The sequence below is a fragment of the Coregonus clupeaformis genome, chromosome 8, assembly GCF_020615455.1.
Source record: "Coregonus clupeaformis isolate EN_2021a chromosome 8, ASM2061545v1, whole genome shotgun sequence".
Taxonomy (NCBI): domain Eukaryota; kingdom Metazoa; phylum Chordata; class Actinopteri; order Salmoniformes; family Salmonidae; genus Coregonus; species Coregonus clupeaformis.
Window position 1 is genome coordinate 45,886,487 of NC_059199.1, and position 23,166 is coordinate 45,909,652.

General features: G+C 45.7%; 1 long non-coding RNA gene across 1 annotated transcript in view; it reads right to left on the reverse strand.

The window, feature by feature from the left end:
• Window positions 1-209: 209 nt before the first annotated feature.
• The window catches only part of LOC121571832, a 56,736-nt gene continuing 33,779 nt past the window's right edge, over window positions 210-23,166 (reverse strand). The window contains exons 2-3 of the long non-coding RNA XR_006001770.1: window positions 2,042-2,188; window positions 210-516 (exon numbers count right to left, since the gene is read on the reverse strand). This is a non-coding gene — a long non-coding RNA (uncharacterized LOC121571832). The remainder of the gene's footprint in view (window positions 517-2,041; window positions 2,189-23,166) is intronic.

Genomic DNA, 23,166 nt, shown 5'->3' on the forward strand with positions numbered 1-23,166 from the left:
AGAGAAAGAGAAGAAGAGAGACAGTGTGATTGGATCCATTGTGTGTGTGTGTGTGTGTGTGTGTGTGTGTGTGTGTGTGTGTGTGTGTGTGTGTGTGTGTGTGTGTGTGTGTGTGTGTGAGAGAGAGAGAGAACGTGTGTGTGCGTGTGTGTGAGAGAGCATTGTGAGAGAACGTGTGTGTGTGTGTGTGCGAGAGCGAGAGCGTGTGTGTGTGTGAGAGAGCGTGTGTGTGTGTTTCATCGACTGCAGTAGAACCTCCAGGTGAGAAGGGGCAGGTGTTTCGGGACCTGGCAGTCGGTGGAAAGCGGCGCCTCTCTCTTCAGGCTGTCCGCCATACCGCTGCAGATAACATCAGAAAAATAAGGAGATATAACCGAGGCCAAATCCTCCTGATATTGCTCAGTGTGTAGTTCATTATTTTCCAAATCGATTCGCCCCGTTTTCCCTCCATCTCTGTAGCTCCTGTGTTCTCGGGATTCAGCAGGACTGAGGCTGAGACAAGCAGATCTCAGTATACTGTAGACAAGAACAAAGATGGTAAAGCATGTACTCATGTTGAATTATATACAGTTTCAGCTACAGAGAAGGTAACTCCTTCAGGTCATCAACCATTAGGTATCAAAATTTGAACACATGATTTTGATTGACAATGAGCTGAATGTTCATTCTATAAGTCTTCTGTAGGTTACGAGGGCCAAATGCCAGTGACTTAGTTAACAAGGCTGCTGCCTTTCTGACTACTGAGTCAACTAGCTACTTTAAAGTCCTTACAATACAAATAAACCACTAAAGGATTTGAATAATTATTTCAATATTACATTCAGCATAACAAGCAGGATTGATATTTGCCCTATTTTCTTTTATCTGAATGTGAAGAAAAGGTAGACTATATTAAATATTGTTCAACCTTGTTGCATTTAATTTGTTAAGGGTAATTCAATTCAGCATTTTTCATTATTTAGCATACTGCGAGCTACATCTTTCTCATTGATTCCCTGCGTGTTCCCCGGATGATTCCCCTGCATATGTTCTCCGAACAACGATGTTACCGTACTATAGTTACAACCGCCCATGCAATAAAATTACAATCCAAAGCTCACAACTACCCACATTTCCATGGTGATCTCCGCCACCACTAGTGACATCACAAATAACCGATGCACCTCAATCTACGATTTGACACAACACACCGGCCAGCCTCAAAACAATCATTAGAAACCATTTATTTTCAGCTGCTGGCTTCTACTTCATTTGGCATAATTTCAGAATGAATTATTTTTAAGTCCTCCATGTCTGTCATCTTCCAAGTCGAGCTCCCCCATTCCCATCCTTCATCCTTTCTTTCATTTTTCATGAGTCTTTGAAAAAAATCTGCACCAACAGCTCATTGTGATGGAGATTTTCTAATCCCAACAAACCAGATTAGCAATGCTCCCGCTCATCTTTTAAGAAACGATGTGGTTTTAATTTGAAGTACAATTCATGATGTGATTTTTTTCTTTCTTTCCTTCCTTTTAAGAAATAGCTGGGTTTTTGCGAATTAATTAGCTGGCATTTGTATAAAAATAGGTTTTGTGTGACATCTGGTGTGGTTGTACGTGTTAATGAGTTCTATTCAGTAAGATTACCATCTGTTGACTGGGGCTGTCTGATATGACTGCCCTGTGATGACCTGAGACCGAGCCGGAGTGGAGGGGAGGAGCGAGGGGTGAGAGAGGGATGGCAGGGAGGGTGGAGGAGAGGAGGAAGGGGTGGTAATGGAGGGTGAGAGTTCACTTATTCTGTTGGGCTAACAACATGCTGTCAAAATGAGGACCTTTGACTCCCAAAATATCACTTTTCCAAGGACATACATTTAATACACATTTCAACAGATTGCTAGACAAGTTGTAGGCCTCTGCTCAGTGATAAGGCGTTTGTTTATCTTCCTCTTTCACAAAATGAAAGTATGTTTTAATTAGCAAATGAATAAAAAATAATACACATTACACATGTAAGTTAATAAGCCTAAACTGAAAAACAAAGTGCAATGTTTACTTACATATTTATTGACTTGGGCTCTTAGTCAGTCCATTGTTGAGGTATCCATATTAGGAAAGTCCTGCTGAGATTAAGGCTGTCCTAATATGGACGCCGTACATGGTGATGTTCCCTGATGTTTATCCCTGGATGAGTCAGACTTGCAGATCTGCAAATATTCATTGTCAGGGTTAGATGTATTTAATAGTTACAATTAAAGTGGTTGGATGCATCATAATCGCTGGTCACCATTTTCAAAAACCTACTCAGTGCGTTCCAAGAATTGTGTATGACTGAGTCAAGTCTGCAGTGCTCAATAATGTGTAAGTAATGATGAATAAGCAGTACTGTAGCAAGCTTTGGTAGAATACAGTATATGCACCCACCGGTGATAGAAAAATCCCTTTGTCTGACGAAAAAAAGGGAATCTATACCAGCTTTAGCGCCAGATCATAAACACAGCCCTTCTTGTCTGCTTATGATACAGTTGTTAACGACTGCTCAGTTCACCACACTGTTTATCGTGATTCAGGGTAGGAGCAGCTGAACTGCTGCTATACAGTCATCCGTATTGTAAATAGGTAAACAGACAGGCATATTAGTCACTAATCCCTGTTATTCAGCTGGCATTAAGGTGCTACGTACACCAACAGCCTTTTTATGCTCAACATCCCGGCATTACTCATCTCTACAGCAGGCATCTCTGTGCACGGCCAGGATTTCTCGCTTTCTTTTTCTCTTTGTTTGTGTCCCAAATGGCACCCTATTCCCTATGTAGTGTACTACTTTTGATGGGTATGAAAGGAACAGGGTGCTATTTGGGAGACAACCTTTGTCTTTTTTGTATATCATTTTTTTTATTGGGGAGGGGGGATTTTGTTGGGATAAAAATGTGTTATTTCAATGAAGAATGTTAAATAGCCTAGTTGAGAAAATACAGTGAAATGAGCTGGTGTTGGTGTCCATGTTGTTAGGCAGAGGGACAATCCCCTTGTTCCAGATTAACCTTATTAAACAGGATCTATTTATAAATTCACTTATGAGCCAGAGTCAGCACTGTACTGTTAATCCAAGGAAGATTTATTCCTTCATAAACTGAATTTGAACCCATTTCCTCATATCATATGTAATGATATCTACAGTGTATACAGTGGGGAAAAAAAGTATTTAGTCAGCCGCCAATTGTGCAAGTTCTCCCACTTAAAAAGATGAGAGAGGCCTGTAATTTTCATCATAGGTACACGTCAACTATGACAGACAAAATGAGAAAAAAAAATCCAGAAAATCAAATTGTAGGATTTTTAATGAATTTATTTGCAAATGATGGTGGAAAATAAGTATTTGGTCAATAACAAAAGTTTCTCAATACTTTGTTATATACCCTTTGTTGGCAATGACACAGGTCAAACGTTTTCTGTAAGTCTTCACAAGGTTTTCACACACTGTTGCTGGTATTTTGGCCCATTCCTCCATGCAGATCTCCTCTAGAGCAGTGATGTTTTGGGGCTGTCACTGGGCAACACAGACTTTCAACTCCCCTCCAAAGATTTTCTATGGGATTGAGATCTGGAGACTGGCTAGGCCACTCCAGGACCTTGAAATGCTTCTTACGAAGCCACTCCTTCGTTGCCCGGGCGGTGTGTTTGGGATCATTGTCATGCTGAAAGACCCAGCCACGTGTCATCTTCAATGCCCTTGCTGATGGAAGGAGGTTTTCACTCAAAATCTCACGATACATGGCCCCATTCATTCTTTCCTTTACACGGATCAGTCGTCCTGGTCCCTTTGCAGAAAAACAGCCCCAAAGCATGATGTTTCCACCCCCATGCTTCACAGTAGGTATGGTGTTCTTTGGATGCAACTCAGCATTCTTTGTCCTCCAAACACAACGAGTTGAGTTTTTACCAAAAAGTTATATTTTGGTTTCATCTGACCATATGACATTCTCCCAATCCTCTTCTGGATCATCCAAATGCACTCTAGCAAACTTCAGACGGGCCTGGACATGTACTGGCTTAAGCAGGGGGGACACGTCTGACACTGCAGGATTTGAGTCCCTGGCGGCGCAGTGTGTTACTGATGGTAGGCTTGTTACTTTGGTCCCAGCTCTCTGCAGGTCATTCACTAGGTCCCCCCGTGTGGTTCTGGGATTTTTGCTCACCGTTCTTGTGATCATTTTGACCCCACTGGGTGAGATCTTGCGTGGAGCCCCAGATCGAGGGAGATTATCAGTGGTCTTGTATGTCTTCCATTTCTTAATAATTGCTCCCACAGTAGATTTTTTCAAACCAAGCTGCTTACCTATTGCAGATTCAGTCTTCCCAGCCTGGTGCAGGTCTACAATTTTGTTTCTGGTGTCCTTTGACAGCTCTTTGGTCTTGGCCATAGTGGAGTTTGGAGTGTGACTGTTTGAGGTTGTGGACAGGTGTCTTTTATACTGATAACAAGTTCAAACAGGTGCCATTAATACAGGTAACGAGTGGAGGACAGAGGAGCCTCTTAAAGAAGAAGTTACAGGTCTGTGAGAGCCAGAAATCTTGCTTGTTTGTAGGTGACCAAATACTTATTTTCCACCATAATTTGCAAATAAATTCATTAAAAATCCTACAATGTGAGTTTCTGGATTTTTTTTTCTCATTTTGTCTGTCATAGTTGACGTGTACATATGATGAAAATTACAGGCCTCTCTCATCTTTTTAAGTGGGAGAACTTGCACAATTGGTGGCTGACTAAATACTTTTTTTCCCCACTGTATGTGTATGTGTACGGATGACAATATATTTTATGATTGCTGCATCTTTCCTTGTTCTTGTCTCTCTCCCTCCCTCTCTCTCTCTCCCTCTCACCCTCCCTCCTTCTCCTCCTTATCTCTCCCCACTCCTCCTCCTCCTCACCAGTCTACAGACTCACCTGATTTCACCCTGTATCTGTAGTGGGAGCAACATCCTCAGCCACACATTCACACTCATACACCTACACACACAGCCTCACTGTGTCCCTCCCCGTGATTGTGACTGTGCTTTGTTTGGCCCATGAATCTTTTATCCCTCTAAAGTCAGTGTTAAATCTCTGACACTCTGCTACAGCACAATGGAGCTGAATGGAGCACATCTGAAGCAAACACCAACCTCCCACCCTCTCCATCTCTCCCTCTCTACCTACCCATTACCCCCACCCTCTCCCTCTCTCCCTACCCCTTACCCCCACCCCATCCCTCTCTCCCTCCACAACCCACCCCCTCCCCCACACTATCCCTCTCCCCCTAACCCCCAACCTCCCACCCTATCCCCCCCCATCCTTCCCACAACCCATCCCTCTCTCCCTACCCCCCAACCTCCTACCCTATCCTTCCCACAAACACAAACAGACCCCACAGAGCCCCAGGACAGCAACACAATGAGACCCAACCAAATCATGAGAAAACAAAAAGATAACTACTTGACAAATTGGAAAGAATTAACAAAAAAAACAGCAAACTGGAATGCTATTTGGCCCTAAACAGAGAGTACACAGTGGCAGAATACCTGACCACTGTGACTGACCCAAACTTAAGGAAAGCTTTGACTATGTACAGACTCAGTGAGCATAGCCTTGCTATTGAGAAAGGCCGCCGTAGGCAGACCTGGCTCTCAAGAGCAGACGGGCTATGTGCACACTGCCCACAAAATGAGGTGGAAACTGAGCTGCACTTCCTAACCTGCCAAATGTATGACCATATTAGAGGCACATATTTACCTCAGATCACACAGACCCATAATGAATTTGAAAACAAACCCAATTTTGATAAATTCCCATATCTATTGGGTGAAATACCCCTGTGTGCCATCACAGCAGCAAGATTTGTGACCTGTTGCCACAAGAAAAGGGCAACCAGTGAAGAACAAACACCATTGTAAAAAGAACCCATATTTATGTTTATTTATTTTCCCTTTTGTACTTTAACTATTTGCACATAATATGACATTTGAAATGCCTTTATTCTTTTCAAACTTTTATGAGTGTAATGTTTACTGTTAATTTTTTTATTGTTTATTTCACTTTTAATTATTATCTATTTCACTTGCTTTGGCAATGTAAACATATGTTTCCTATGCCAATAAAGCCCTTAAATTGAAACTGAATTTATAGACAGCGAGAAAGAGAGAGAGACAGAGAGAGACACAGAGAGAGCGAGAGAAATGCCTGCACTCTCAGAACAAATTATTATTTGCTTCAAGCAGATGATCTTGTCAAAGCTGAGTAAAAGAGGTGAATATCTATTGAGTCCAGTCAGATGTCAGATTGTTCGAGCTAACCTACAGCAACTATGCAATTATAGAACAAACAACACAGTACGTGTCAGAAAGAGAGAGTTAACAACTGGGTATGTAATCAAAATCATGGTCATAATTGTCCCTCACCCCAACCATCGTCATAATGTCCCTCATCCCAACCATTCGGAAAGTATTCAGACCCCTTGACTTTTTCCACATTTTGTTACGTTAGACTCATTCTTAAATGGATTAAAAACATTTTTTCCACATCAATCTACACACAATACCCAATAGTGACAAAGTGAAAACTGGTTTTTGAAATTTTAGCAAATGTATTACAGATTAAAAACTGAAATACCTTATTTATAAAGGTATTCAAACCCTTTGCTATGAGACTCAACATTTTCAAATCAAATCAAATCAAATGTTATTGGTCACATGCGCCGAATACAACAGGTGCAGACATTACAGTGAAATGCTTACTTACAGCCCTTAACCAACAGTGCATTTATTTTAAACAAGAAAAAAGTAAAAAAAGAAAAGAAAAAAAGAAAAAAAAGAAAAATAAAAAGTCTTGAGAAAAAAAAGAGCAGAAGTAAAATAAAGTGACAGTAGGGAGGCTATATATACAGGGGGGTACCGTTGCAGAGTCAATGTGCGGGGGCACCGGCTAGTTGAGGTAGTTGAGGTAATATGTACATGTGGGTAGAGTTAAAGTGACTATGCATAAATACTTAACAGAGTAGCAGCAGTGTAAAAAGGATGGGGTGGGGGGGCAGTGCAAATAGTCCGGGTAGCCATGATTAGCTGTTCAGGAGTCTTATGGCTTGGGGATAGAAGCTGTTGAGAAGTCTTTTGGACCTAGACTTCGCACTCCGGTACCGCTTGCCGTGCGGTAGCAGAGAGAACAGTCTATGACTAGGGTGGCTGGAGTCTTTGACAATTTTGAGGGCCTTCCTCTGACACCGCCTGGTATAGAGGTCCTGGATGGCAGGAAGCTTTGCCCCAGTGATGTACTGGGCCGTACGCACTACCCTCTGTAGTGCCTTGCGGTCGGAGGCCAAGCAGTTGCCATACCAGGCGGTGATGCAACCAGTCAGGATGCTCTCGATGGTGCAGCTGTATAATTTTTTGAGGATCTGAGGACCCATGCCAAATCTTTTCAGTCTCCTGAGGGGGAATAGGCTTTGTCGTGCCCTCTTCACGACTGTCTTGGTGTGTTTGGACCATGATAGTTCGTTGGTGATGTGGACACCAAGGAACTTGAAGCTCTCAACCTGTTCCACTACAGCCCCGTCGATGAGAATGGGGGCGTGCTCAGTCCTCTTTTTTTTCCTGTAGTCCACAATCATCTCCTTTGTCTTGGTCATGTTGAGGGAGAGGTTGTTGTCCTGGCACCATACGGCCAGGTCTCTGACCTCCTCCCTATAGGCTGTCTCATCGTTGTCGGTGATCAGGCCTACCACTGTTGTGTCGTCGGCAAACTTAATGATGGTGTTGGAGTCGTGCCTGGCCATGCAGTCATGGGTGAACAGAGAGTACAGGAGGGGACTGAGCACGCACCCCTGAGGGGCCCCCGTGTTGAGGATCAGTGTGGCAGATGTGTTGTTACCTACCCTTACCACCTGGGGGCGGCCCGTCAGGAAGTCCAGGATCCAGTTGCAGAGGGAGGTGTTTAGTCCCAGGATCCTTAGCTTAGTGATGAGCTTAGAGGGCACTATGGTGTTGAATGCTGAGCTGTAGTCAATGAATAGCATTTTCACGTAGGTGTTCCTCTTGTCCAGGTGGGAAAGGGCAGTGTGGAGTGCAATAGAGATTGCATCATCTGTGGATCTGTTGGGGCGGTATGCAAATTAGAGTGGGTCTAGGGTTTCTGGGATAATGCTGTTGATGTGAGCCATGACCAGCCTTTCAAAGCACTTCATGGCTACAGACGTCAGTGCTACGGGTCGGTAGTCATTTAGGCAGGTTATCTTAGAGTCCTTGGGCACGGGGACTATGGTGGTCTGCTTGAAACATGTTGGTATTACAGACTCAGTCAGGGACATGTTGAAAATGTCAGTGAAGACACTTGCCAGTTGGTCAGCACATGCTCGGAGTACATGTCCTGGTAATCCGTCTGGCCCTGCGGCCTTGTGAATGTTGACCTGCTTAAAAGTCTTACTCACATCGGCTACGGAGAGCGTGATCACATAGTCATCCGGAACAGCTGGTGCTCTCATGCATGCTTCAGTGTTGCTTGCCTCGAGCGAGCATAGAAGTGGTTTAGCTCGTCTGGTAGGCTTGTGTCACTGGGCAGCTCGCGGCTGTGCTTCCCTTTGTAGTCTGTAATAGTTTTCAAGCCCTGCCACATCCGACGAGCGTCAGAGCCAGTGTAGTACGATTCAATCTTAGTCCTGTATTGACTCTTTGCCTGTTTGATGGTTCGTCGGAGGTCATAGCGGGATTTCTTATAAGCGTCCGGGTTAGAGTCCTGTTCCTTGAAAGCGGCAGCTCTACCCTTTAGCTCAGTGCGGATGTTTCCTGTAATCCATGGCTTCTGGTTGGGGTATGTACGTACGGTCACTGTGGGGACGACATCATCAATGCACTTATTGATGAAGCCAGTGACTGATGTGGTGTACTCCTCAATGCTGTCTGAAGAATCCCGGAACATGTTCCAGTCTGTGCTAGCAAAACAGTCCTGTAGCTTAGCATCTGCGTCATCTGACCACTTTTTTATTAACCGAGTCACTGGTGCTTCCTGCTTTAGTTTTTGCTTATAAGCAGGAATCAGGAGGATAGAGTTATGGTCAGATTTGCCAATTGGAGGGCGAGGGAGAGCTTTGTATGCGTCTCTGTGTGTGGAGTAAAGGTGGTCTAGAGTTTTTTTTCCTCTGGTTGCACATTTAACATGCTGGTAGAAATTAGGTAGAACGGATTTAAGTTTCCCTGCATTAAAGTCCCCGGCCACTAGGAGCGCTGCATCTGGATGAGCGTTTTCCTGTTGATTAATGGCCTTGTACAACTCATTCAGTGCAATCTTAATGCCAGCATTGGTTTGTGGTGGTAAATAGACAGCTATGAAAAATATAGATGAAAACTCTCTTGGTAAATAGTGTGGTCTACAGCTTATCATAAGATACTCTACCTCAGGCGAGCAAAACCTCGAGACTTCCTTAGTATTTGATTTTGTGCACCAGCTGTTGTTTACAAATATACACAGACCGCCACCCCTTGTCTTACCGGAGTCAGCCGTTCTGTCCTGCCGATGTAGCGTATAGCCTGCTAGCTGAATGTTATCATTGTCGTCGTTCAGCCACGACTCGGTGAAACATAAGATATTACAGTTTTTAATGTCCCGTTGGTAGGTTAACCGTAATCTTAAATCATCTAATTTATTTTCAAATGATTGAACGTTGGCTAATGGGATTGATGGAAGAGGCAGTTTACTCGCTCGCCGTCGGATCCTTACAAGGCACCCCGATCTACGTCCACGATATCTCAGTCTCTTCCTCACGCGAATGACGGGGATTTGGGCCTTGTCGGGTGTCTGTATGATATCCTTCGCGGCCGCCTCGTTGAAGAAAAAATCTTTGTCCAATACGAGGTGAGTAATCGCTGTCCTGATATCCAGAAGCTCTTTTTGGTTGTAAGAGACGATGGATGCAGAAACATTATGTACAAAATAAATTACAAATAACGCGGAAAAACACACATTGCTCAGGTGCATCCTGTTTCCATTGATCATCCTTGAGATGTTTCTACAACTTGATTGGAGTCCACCTGTGGGTAAATTCAATTGATTGATATGGAGGCGAAAGAAACGCACACCTATTTAGGTGAGGTGCTGGCTAACGTAATAGAACACTTGAAAGCTCAGATGCAATAATTGAATAACCGAATAACCAACGTTTCGACAGACAAGCTGTCTTCATCAGGGTACATGAGCTCCTAGAGTGTGCGGCTCTCCTTTTCTTTTCCAAATTCAATTGATTGGACCTGATTTGGAAAGGCACACACCTGTCTATATAAGGTCCCACAGTTGACAGTGCATGTCAGAGCAAAAACCAAGCCATGAGGTCAAAGGAATTGGTCCGTAGAGTTCCGAGACAGGATTGTGTCGAGGCACAGATTTGGGGAAGGGTACAAAAACATTTCTGCAGCATTGAAGGTCCTCAAGAACACAGTGGTCTCCATCATTCCTAAATGGAAGAAGTTTGGAACCATCAAGACTCTTCCTAGAGCTGGCTGCCCGGCCAAACTGAGCAATCGGGGGAGAAGGGCCTTGGTCAGAGAGGTGACCAAGAACTCGATGGTCACTCTGACAGAGCTCCAGAGTTCCTCTGTGGATTGAACTCTTTGGCCTGAATGCCAAGCGTCATGTCTGGAGGAAACCTGGCACCATCCCTACTGTGAAGCATTGTGGTGGCAGCATCATGCTGTGGGGATGTTTTTCAGCGGCAGGGACTGGGAGACTAGTCAGGATTGAGGGAAAGATGAACAGAGCAAAGTACAGAGAGATCCTTAATGAAAACCTGCTCCAGAGCGCTCAGGACCTCAGACTGGGGCGAAGGTTCACCTTCCAACAGGACAACAACCCTAAGCACACAGCCAAGACAACGCAGGAGTGGCTTCGGGACAAGTCTCTGAATGTCCTTGAGTAGCCCAGCCAGAGCCCAGACTTGAACCCGATCGAACATCTCTGGAGAAACCTGAAAATAACTGTGCAGCGACGCTCCCCATCCAACCTGACAGAGCTTGAGAGGATCTGCAGAGAAGAATGGGAGAAACTCCCCAAATACAGGTGTGCCAAGCTTGTAGAATAATTCCCAAAAAGACTTGATGCTGTAAGCGCTGCCAAAGGTGCTTCAACAAAGTACTGAGTAAAGGGACTGAATACTTATGTAAATGTAATATCCGTATTTATATTTTTTATTTCAAAAAAACTATTTTTGCGTTGTCATTACGGGGTATTGGGTGTAGATTGATGAGGGGGAAAAAACAATTCAATCAATTTTAGAATAAGGTTGTAACGTAACAAAATGTGGAAAAAGTCAAGGGGTCTGAATACTTTCCGAATGCACTGATGGAGTAATCATGGATGGCAACATACATAGCAAAGACCATAGCATTCTTTCTGCTTAGAAGAAGCACACACAAACACACACACAAATAATACTACCTTCGGTAATGACACAGGCTACATACACATGGCTTCACCTGAATGTACAGTGTTTAGTACACACAGGTGTGATTCATCTCCTTTGCTCTCAGGTTGTTGTTTTTGTATCTCTGGTCCTCTGTTTGTTTGTGTGTTTATCCCCTAGGTCAGTGTGCAGACGAAGCCTGCTGTTACCAGTCTGTGGCCTAGATCGCAATTAGCAGTGTTTCTCCTCCCTGATCCTATATTAACACACACACACGCAAGCACAAATGCACACAGACACACACTCACACACACACACACACACACATCAATCCTACATTCACACATACACAGAACACGTTGGTCTCGCTGGGAAATCAGGCCCTCTTCAAGATTATCTCCCAGTGTGTTACTATGGAGAAGAGATTCTCACGTCTGAAGCGCTGCATGTGCTCTTATTGAAGTCATTATCAGATGACTGCGGTCTTCACACTCAGCATGACAACAATGGGACAGTGATCCCTGGTTAACCAAATAAAAAACTAGAAACCGCACAACATTAGTCTCTGTCATATACAGCTAGCTCCAGATTCCGATTATTGCTCAAAAGCATAGCACAACCTAAAACAAAACAGATTTCAGTGTAAAAGGGTGAAGATTGTCCTGTTACAGGTAGCCATTTTGAGTGTTTTCCACTGTAGTGAAGGTGCTCTGTGTTTTGATTATGTTTGTCTTCCTGCCAGCAGGTTAACCTCTGACCCCTGAGCCCCTCCCTATAAATGCGGAGTATAAGTTATCTTCATCCATTGTGTTTGTGTTCATTCTCTCATTGAAGATGTAACAAGGTAGTACTGCAGCCACAGGCAATGAATGAGGTGACAGTGGCGTTTTTTCTCTAAAACATACCATAGAGGTCAGTGGAGGGTGGTGGGAGGAGATATAGGAGGACTGGCTCATTGTAATAGCTGGAATGGAATAAATGGAAGGGTATCAAACACATCAAACATATGGAAACCACGTTTGACTCCGCTCCTTTAATTCAATTCCAGCCATTACAATGAGCCCGTCCTCCTACAGCTCCTCCCACCAGCCTCCACAGATAGAGGCGCTTCAGACATGGAAGGGTCACTCTGCAGATTTAGTGAGCGGAGAAGAGAGAGAAAAAATTGATGAAAAGGAGAACAGAGGGTGAGGGTAGACGAGAGAAGAGAAAAGCAGATGCGAGAGAGAGAGAAAAAGAGAAGAGAATATGGTGGGCAGAGGACATGAGAGAGAGAAGGGGTGGAAACTTTAGCCAGCTTGATTAAACAAATCCAAAAAACACAGAAGAAACTCTTACTGTCCTCCCTCAATGCCTCATCTGTTTATTAAGGTCAGACTCATTTTGGGGGTGGAGGAAGAGTGAGAGAGAGAGCGAGGAGAGAGAGAGAGGGGGGAGAGAGAGAGAGAGAGAGGGGGGAGAGAGAGGGGGGAGAGAGGGGGAGAGAGAGGGGGGAGAGAGAGAGGGGGAGAGAGAGAGAGGGGGAGAGAGAGAGAGGGGGGAGAGAGGGGGAGAGAGAGAGGGGGGAGAGAGAGGGGGAGAGAGAGAGAGAGGGGGAGAGAGAGAGGGGGGAGAGAGAGAGAGGGGGGCAGAGAGAGAGGGGGGAGAGAGGGGGGAGAGAGAGAGAGGGGGGAGAGAGAACGCAAAAGAGAGCGAGGGAGAGAGAAAATAAGATTGAAGTTTCCACCGCTAAAGCTAAACTAATTACCCAGCGTCTTTAACGCTCCTAGCCGTGGAAGTGGGAGGGGAAGCATCGGCGCACGCCGGCACTCCACGATCCCCTCTCTCCGTGTGGGCAGTGGAAACATGCAGAGATAGCTCCTCTGTGTTTAATATACTCTCTGCATACTGCATAATATCCTGACTGCGTCCACTAGCTGCCTGCTGGCTGGCTCCCTGTTGCATAGGCCAACAGAGGGGACTATCCAGATGGATGGAAGGATGCAGGTGCGGCCGGATTATGCGGGGGCTGTCTGGTGAGGGTTTGGGGTTTGAAGGATGAGGATGTGTGGGGGGGAGGGTGTTAGGGTGTATGTTGGAGTGTTGTGTGTGATTGTGTGTGTGTGCGTGAGGTGCGGTGGGTAGTCTGTGGTTCACGTGATCCCCTCCTCTCCTCCAAAAGTTGTATATCTTTAAAAAATATGCTTTTATCAGCATTTGGGAGCTTAGTCATGGTTTCCTGGCTCTGCCGCGCAACCTCGTTTATCCTCCGTCGTTCAGCTTGCATACAAACGTGATGCAGGGAGAGTGTGTGTGTGTGTGTGTGTGTGTGTGTGTGTGTGCTTTCCAACAGCACCACTGAGGTACTCACTACTCACCCATACTGTCCCCAGCACTCAGCTAGCTAGCTAGTAGTCAACCAGCTACCATACTGTCCCCAGCACTCAGCTAGATAGCTAGTAGTCAACCAGCTACCATACTGTCCCCAGCACTCAGCTAGATAGCTAGTAGTCAACCAGCTACCATACTGTCCCCAGCACTCAGCTAGATAGCTAGTAGTCAACCAGCTACCATACTGTCCCCAGCACTCAGCTAGAAGTCAACCAGCTACCATACTGTCCCCAGCACTCAGCTAGATAGCTAGAAGTCAACCAGCTACCATACTGTCCCCAGCACTCAGCTAGCTAGCTAGTAGTCAGCCAGCTACCATACTGTCCCCAGCACTCAGCTAGATAGCTAGTAGTCAACCAGCTACCATACTGTCCCCAGCACTCAGCTAGAAGTCAACCAGCTACCATACTGTCCCCAGCACTCAGCTAGATAGCTAGAAGTCAACCAGCTACCATACTGTCCCCAGCACTCAGCTAGCTAGCTAGTAGTCAGCCAGCTACCATACTGTCCCCAGCACTCAGCTAGATAGCTAGTAGTCAGCCAGCTACCATACTGTCCCCAGCACTCAGCTAGATAGCTAGTAGTCAACCAGCTACCATACTGTCCCCAGCACTCAGCTAGATAGCTAGTAGTCAACCAGCTACCATACTGTCCCCAGCACTCAGCTAGATAGCTAGTAGTCAACCAGCTACCATACTGTCCCCAGCACTCAGCTAGATAGCTAGTAGTCAACCAGATACCATACTGTCCCCAGCACTCAGCTAGATAGCTAGTAGTCAACCAGCTATCATACTGTCCCAGCACTCAGCTACGTCGCTTAGAGATTGACATGATGATTCCATCCATATCTTTTACTGTGAAATGTTTCCCTGCAGTTTATGTCTGTAATTGAGTCTCAAGACAGTCCAAGTGTGTGTGTGTGTGTGTGTGTGTGTGTGTGTGTGTGTGTGTGTGTGTGTGTGTGTCTAGATATAAAACACAATGGCTGCTGCTATCCATCTTCCTAAAGGCCATATTAGTACACACGATGTGCATCTCACTCTGTTATAGACGGAGCCTTGGCCTTTAAGAGATGGAGAGACAGCTGGATGTTGGTGCACTCATATAGCACACATAACGCATCTCTCTGACTCAATGTATCACAGCTAATTACATGGATAGGTGACTCCCATTAACATGGGTTGATCAATGTCAGCCAGGATGATTTGATTATTAAATCAATTTTAACAATCAGTACCACTTAATGAATGGCAGCAGCGCTAAAATTCATCTGTGTGATCACCTAGGGATTGTTGAAGTCCTTTCGTTGAATAGGCGTGAAGCCGGGGGAGGAGGCTGATGTACGCAATTAAATTGTCACCAACAAAAAACGAAGCTTAGGTCTACTCCTAAAATGACATTGGAATATTAGAAGTGGGTTTTAGTATTAGTCCGTTTATATTTGTCTAAGATAGATGTTTTTCTCTTAGCGTAGCCATTCCCTTCAGTCATGTTCAACAGACATGCATCCATCAACCAGCCTGATAATAGCTCATTTCTAATTCGATTCATTTCTCTAAACTCTGAATAGATTAGGAATGGAGTTATAGGCCTACTCAGGTTGGTTATAGGCAGATTATCACATTCTTTCAACCTATACAGTAGCCCATATAGCCCATCTATCCTATTTAAAAAGGACTGAAGAAAGAAACAGAATTTGTTTCCATTTCAACACTTCAACACAATCAAAGTGCTGTAACATACTATATATACATTAAATCAAACAGCCTAGTACAAAAGGTTACTGCACAGAAAAACATTGACAGTCAGGTGTATCGCATATTCAGAACCGCTGGACAGCAACATAATAAACTAAAGCACTGATCATTGGGAACGTGATCAGAATGACTGCCAAGGCGTGATCCGTAAATTAAATAATTAAATAGGTAGCCTAGCCTACAAAACTAAAACAATCCATATGTTCAAATTAACATGACATCAATACAATAACGCAGCCACATCCCGAGTCCCTGGTGCCGAAATATTCAGAAATCAAAAGATGGTTTAGTATTTAGTTTAAAAGCTCTGACGAAGGCCAAGAGAACAATAATCCACTTTGCTGCCCCCCAACCCCCAAATATTCTTCTGTTTTCATAGATGTAGCCTATGATGCAATAGGCTATTCGTGATCATTTTAAAGACAACAAAAACTACTTAGCCTACATTTGCACACCATCGCAGAAGCTTCACTATTCGGCATCTTCCCAATTAAGTAGCCTAGTTTTGTTGTTTGGCTACTTGAAGAAAACTAGGGCCTATCACTCGCAGCCCACCTCTTCCAATGCATTGTGGAAAAGTGTGCATCGAATTCTACTAGATAAAGAGCCGAAATGAGTATAACGTCCTGGCATATAAAATGGCACTTGATTTTCAAAAATTCACAATTTCTACTATAAAGCGATCTATTTTCACATACGTAGAATGCGTCATGCATGCCTCCCGAGTGGGGCAGCGGTCTAAGGCACTGCATCGCAGTGCTAGAGGCGTCACTACAGACCCGGGTTCGATCCCAGGCTGTGTCAAAGCTGTCCGCGATCGGGAGACCCATGAGGCGGCGCACAATTGGCCCAGCGTCGTCCGGGTTAGGGGAGGGTTTGGCCGGGATGTCCTCGCACAAAAGTTTAAAGAATGCGTAATGCGCGATTGTGTTGTTTCCCGCTATCTGTTGATTTCGGTTGTGCATCCCCATATCTAATTGATCAGCTGTTGTCAAAGCCGAAATGAGTATGACATCTGGGCATTTAAAGTATACTAGATGTCGCACACTAGATTTTTTAAATGTCGCATACTATTCAACTTTCTTTTTCCGCATACTCAAAAGGCCTACTATTAAGGACGCAAGTATGGGTATTCGGACACGGCCAGAGTATTTGGGGAAGTTGATGTGAGGGAGGAGAGGAGTGGTGTAGGGACTGGGGATATGAGATGAGACCAGGTGAGCTGGGCTGCTAAAGCAGGAAATGTTAGGCTTCGTCCCAAATGGCACCTTATTTAGTGCACTACTTTTTAGCAGTGCCCATAGGTGCAGTCATAAGGCCCTAGTCAAAAGTAGTGCACTATATGGGGAATAGGATGCCATTTGGGACACATTCGTAATGTGCTGCAGCAGACTGACTGAGTGCAGACTGCAGGCCTACAGGGAGCCCTTGATGATAGCCTCATCTTATACACCTCACACTCCCTCCTGGAGAGGAGATATGAGTCTCGAGGAGAGAGAGAGAGAGAGAGAGAGAGAGAGAGAGAGAGAGAGAGAGAGAGAGAGAGAGAGAGAGAGAGAGAGAGAGAGAGAGAGAGAGAGAGAGAGAGAGAGAGAGAGCGCTCTGTGGTCTGGTGCATCAGCGTGGGGGAGTGAAGTGAATGAGAGATTGAGACGGTGCCGTCACAGGTGCAGTGGGAGGAGAGGAGAGGGATGGAGCTGCCGCTGACAGCGTTGTGCACACCAGAGCTCGGCGGAATGATGACAAGTCTAGGTCCAAAAGGCTTCTTAACAGCTTCTACCACCAAGCCATATTAAACATTTTGTATTGTAGATAGGTAGTGGTGTAACAATGTCATATGATGTACTGTTTTATATGTAATGTAAGTGCTCTAATATGTTTGGACCCCAGGAAGAGTAGCTGCTGCCTTGACAGCAGCTAATGGGGATCCCTAATAAATAGAAATACAAATAAGACTCCTGAACAGCTAATCATGGCTACCCGGACTATTTGCATTGCCCCCCCACCCCACCCACTCTTTTACACTGCTGCCACTCTGTTTATTATCTATGCATAGTCACTTTAACTCTACCCACATGTACATATTACCTCGACTAACCGGTGCCCCTGCACATTGACTCTGTACCGGTACCCCCTGTCTATTTTTTTTTTACTTAACACTTTTTTAAATTTTCTTTAAACTGCATTGTTGGTTAAGGGCTTGTAAGTAAGCATTTCACTGTAAGGTCTACACCTGTTGTATTCGGCGCATGTGGCAAATAAAATGTGATTTGAAGTTAAAACGCTTTAAGGTCGCTTTTCCCCCTGAATAACCCTCTGCTCCCATTTGACAATTTTCTGAAGCCCATCCATAAATTATTTTTGTTGACTATTGACAAGTGCTTCTCAGCTTCAAAGCTGCCTGTCCATCTCCTGAGAGATGGAGATTAGATGAGATATTGATGGTAATATTCTTTCAACTTTTAATATCATTCTGGCATTTGGCTTGCTGTTCAATAGAGGAGAAAGACCCACTTTTATGTCAATATCACCACGCTGAAATCACACACCATTTTCTTGAAATATTTAATAGATATCAGCTATCAAACAAACAATTCAAATAGCATCTTGGGGTAAATCTTTTCTACTGTCTCATTTACTCCAAACATTAAATATCAAAGTGTGACCTGGCATAGACAATAGATTCAGCTGTACTAATATTAAATCATGAAGCTTCATTTGCAGTGAAAATACTGAATTATTAAGCTCGAATAAAAATTAACTGTGCCACATGCTGAGTTGTATGTGTTCACATTGCACAGAAAAACAAAGCAAACTTGGAACAACATTATTGCCTTGCCAGTGTACCATACTCACTGTGTGTAATGAGAGTTAAACTTTTCAGTGTATGGAACATTTGAGACTTCGGAAGAGAACAATTTAGATACAAAATATCAGTATCTCCTTCTGAAATTGCATCAAAATAGAATTTCCAGATTTTGTATTCAGATACACATCCAGAGGTTGACACATTATAGCATCAGTAGATTATATTTAGCCTCCGATGTAGAAACTGCTGGCCTGACTGCACATAACACAAAACACACACACATCACGGCTCCTACGATCCCTCATTACTTAAGATCCCACAGTGATTTATTGTGAGTTTATGTGATGTGAGAGCATCAGAATGGATGTGTGTGTGTGTCAGAATGGATAGGTCAGAAGCTGAGCCAATCGTTGAACTTTACTTTGTGTATCATACAGTTGAAGTCGAAAGTTTACATACATTTAAACTCAGTTTTTCACAATTCCTGAAATTTTATCCTAGTAAAAATTCCCTGTCTCAGGTCAGTTAGGATCACCACTTTATTTTAAGAATGTCACGGTTTCGGCCGAGGCTGCTCCTCCTCCTTGCTCGGGCAGGCTTCGGCGTTCGTCGTCCCCGGAGTACTAGCTGCCACCGTTGTATGTTATCGATGTTTGTTTGGTTTTGTCTTCCTTGTACACCTGTTTCCTTTTAGTGTTAATTATGTCTCCTATAAGTTTCTCGTTTGTTAGTCGTGAGTTGTGTGTAATTGTTCCGCCTGTCTTTTGGTGCTGCTCATTTTGCCTTATATATTTTTAGGACAGTCGCACTGTTTTCGTGCTCTGTTAGTATTGAGGTGTTTTACGCACTGCTGCGTAATCGTTCGCCTCCGGGTTTGTTGAGGCCCATTTCGTTGTATTTTTGTCGTCTAGTAAAGTCTGTTGGACGAAGCTTCTGTGTCCTGCGCTTGACTCCTACACCACATCCACATCAGCCGTTTGACAGAATTACACACCCTTAATGGAGTCAGCAGGAGCAGCAGCAGCACCCGAGTCATTGGAGGAGCGCGTCCGCGGGCAGGACGACAGGATCCTACAACTCGGAACCGCCCTGCAGGACGTGATCAACACTCTGCACCGATGGGAGACCAGAGGGGTACCCACACCTCCACCTACCCTACCACCACCATCGGTCAGTCCTCCCATCCAAGCTCCGGAATCCAGTGGGATTCGGCTCTCGCTCCCGAGGGCGTATGATGGCACCGCTGCTGGATGTCAGGGGTTCCTCCTGCAGGTGGAACTCTACCTGGCCACCGTACACCCGGCGCCCTCGGGACACGAGAGCGTTTCCGCCCTCATCTCCTGTCTCACCGGCAAGGCGTTGGAGTGGGCCAACGCCGAATGGAGGGGAATAGACGCCGCCACCATCACCTACGCGGAGTTCTCCCGCCGCTTCAGGGCAGTGTTCGACCATCCACCTGAGGGGAAAGCGGCGGGGGAGCGTCTATTCCACCTCCGACAGGGGAAGAGGAGCGCACAGGAGTTCGCCCTGGAATTCCGGACTCTAGCGGCGGATGCAGGGTGGAATGAGCGGGCCCTCCTCGACCACTATCGATGCAGTCTACGGGAGGACGTTCGCCGAGAGCTGGCCTGCAGGGACACCAACCTCTCGTTCGACCAGTTGGTGGACATGTCCATCCGTCTCGACACCCTGCTGGCCACCCGCGGACGTCCCGAGTGGGGGCCGTCCATTCCATCCTCCAGCACCTCCGAGCCGAGCCCTATGGAGCTCGGGGGTGCTGGCGCTAGAGAGAGGAGGAGAAGGAGCCCGAGGGGGCCGTCCCTGCACCAACTGTGGCCGTGGAGGGCACACTGCGGCTAGGTGCTGGGGAGGGTCTCCAGGGGGACGGGACAACAGGCCACGCACTGGGGAGTCCTTCCAGGTGAGTAGGCGCCCCACTTACCCAGAGCTCTCTGTTGTGCACTTATGTCTACCTGTAAGATTTCCACAGGTTGCACCTCATTCCCAGCATAAGGCGCTAGTAGATTCAGGCGCAGCTGGGAATTTTGTTGATCGGAATTTTTGTGTAGAGTTAGGGATTCCCCTCCTTCCTGTTGATGCTCCCTTCCCTGTCCATGCACTAGATAGCCGCCCGTTGAGATCGGGGATGATTAGAGAGGTCACAGCGCCACTTAGGATGAGTACGCAGGGGGGTCATGAGGAAACTATTCAGTTATATCTGATCGACTCTCCTGCGTATCCAGTGGTGCTGGGGCTTCCCTGGTTGATTACCCATAATCCCTCCATTTCGTGGCAACAGAGGGCTCTCAAGGAGTGGTCTGCCCAGTGTGTGGGGCGATGTCTAGGTGTTTCCGTGGGGGCGACCTCGGTGGAGAGTCCGAACCAAGTGCCCGCAATGCACATTCCCCCTGAGTATGAGGATGTAGCACTCGTGTTTAGCAAGACGAGGGCGACGCGGTTGCCTCCTCATAGACAGGGGGATTGTGCGATAGACCTCCAGGCAGGAGCAGCGCTTCCGCGGAGCCATGTGTATCCTCTGTCTCAAGAGGAGAAGGGGGCTATGGAGACATACATAGCCGAGTCTCTGAGACAAGGATACATACGGCCCTCCACTTCCCCTGCGTCCTCGAGCTTCTTTTTTGTGAAGAAGAAGGATGGAGGGTTGCGCCCGTGTATTGATTACCGTAGTCTCAATCAGATCACTGTGAAATACAGTTATCCACTCCCTCTGATTGCGACTATGACAGAATCATTACACAGAGCGCGTTTCTTCACAAAACTGGATCTCAGGAGCGCCTACAACTTGGTGCGCATTAGGGAGGGCGATGAATGGAAGACAGCATTTAGTACCACCTCGGGTCATTACGAGTATCTCGTCATGCCATACGGGTTGATGAATGCTCCTTCAGTCTTCCAATCCTTTGTGGACGAGATCTTCCGGGACATGCAGGGGCAAGGTGTGGTTGTGTACATTGACGACATTCTAGTGTACTCTTCTACCCGAGCCGAGCATGTAGCCCTGGTGCGCCGAGTGTTGAGGAGGCTGTTGGAGCACGACTTGTATGTCAAGGCAGAGAAATGTCTGTTTTTCCAGGAGTCTATCTCCTTTTTGGGTTATCGGTTGTCCGCGTCAGGGGTGAAGATGGAGGTTGACCGTGTGTCAGCCGTGCGTAATTGGCAAACCCCAACCACGGTTAAAGAGGTGCAGCAGTTCTTGGGTTTTGCAAATTACTACCGGAGATTTATTCGGGGTTTTGGACAGGTGGCAGCTCCCATAACGTCCCTTCTGAAGGGGGGCCCGGTGCGTTTGCAGTGGTCAGCTGAGGCGGACAGGGCATTTGGAAGACTGAAGGACCTGTTTACTTCGGCTTTCTATCTCACGGTCCACTCCAGGACTGTGAGATAGGAGAGACTCCTCCGCCCCCACTGGACATCGAGGGGGCTCCGGCGTACACAGTTCGGTCCATCTTGGATTCGAGACGTCGGATGGGGGGTCTCCAATATCTCGTGGAGTGGGAGGGGTACGGCCCGGAGGAACGGTGCTGGGTGCCGAGGAGGGACATCGTAGACCCGTCTCTCCTGACTGAGTTCCACCGTGGTCACCACATCCACATCAGCCGTTTGACAAAGAATGTGAAATGTCAGAATAATAGTAGAGAGAATGATTTCTTTCAGCTTTTATTTCTTTCATCACATTCCCAGTGGGTCAGAAGTTTACATACACTCAATTAGTATTTGGTAGCATTGCCTTTAAATTGTTTAACTTGGGTCAAACGTTTCAGGTAGCCTTCCACAAGCTTCCCACAATAAGTTGGGTGAATTTTGGCCTATTCCTTCTGACAGAGCTGGTGTAACCGAGTCAGGTTTGTAGGCCTCCTTGCTTGCACACTCTTTTTCAGTTCTGCCCACAAATGTTCTATAGGATTGAGGTCAGGGCTTTGTGATGGCCACTCCAATACCTTGACTTTGTTGTCCTTAAGCCATTTTGCCACAACTTTGGAAGTATGCTTGGGGTCATTGTCCATTTGGAAGACCCATTTGCGACCAAGCTTTAACTTCCTGACTGATGTCTTGAGATGTTGTTTCAACATATTCACATAATTTTCCTTCCTCATGATGCCATCTATTTTGTGAAGTGCACCAGTCCCTCCTGCAGCAAAGCACCCCCACAGCATGATGCTGCCACCCCCGTGCCTCACGGTTGGGATGGTGTTCTTCGGATTGCAAGCATTCCCCTTTTTCCTCCAAACATAACGATGGTAATTATGGGCAAACAGTTATATTTTTGTTTCGACAGACCAGAGGACATTTCTCCAAAAAGTATGATCTTTGTCCCCATGTGCAGTTGCAAACCGTAGTCTGGATTTTTTATGGCGGTTTTGGAGCAGTGGCTTCTTCCTTGCTGAGCAGCCTTTCAGGTTATGTCGATATAGGTCTCATTTTACTGTGGATATAGATTATTTTGTACCTGTTTCCTCCAGCATCTTCACAAGGTCCTTTGCTGTTGTTCTGGGATTGATTTTCACTTTTCGCACCAAAGTACGTTAATCTCTAGTAGTCAGAATGCATCTCCATCCTGAGCGGTATGACGGCTGCGTGGTCCCATGGTGTTTATACTTGCCTACTATTGTTTGTACAGATGAACGTGGTACCTTCAGGCGTTTGGAAATTGCTCCCAAGAATGAACCAGACTTGTGGAGGTCTACAATTGTATTTTTGAGGTCTTGGCTGATTTCTTTTGATTTTCCCATGATGTCAAGCAAAGAGGCACTGAGTTTGAAGGTAGGCCTTGAAATACATCCACAGGTACACCTCCAATTGACTCAAAT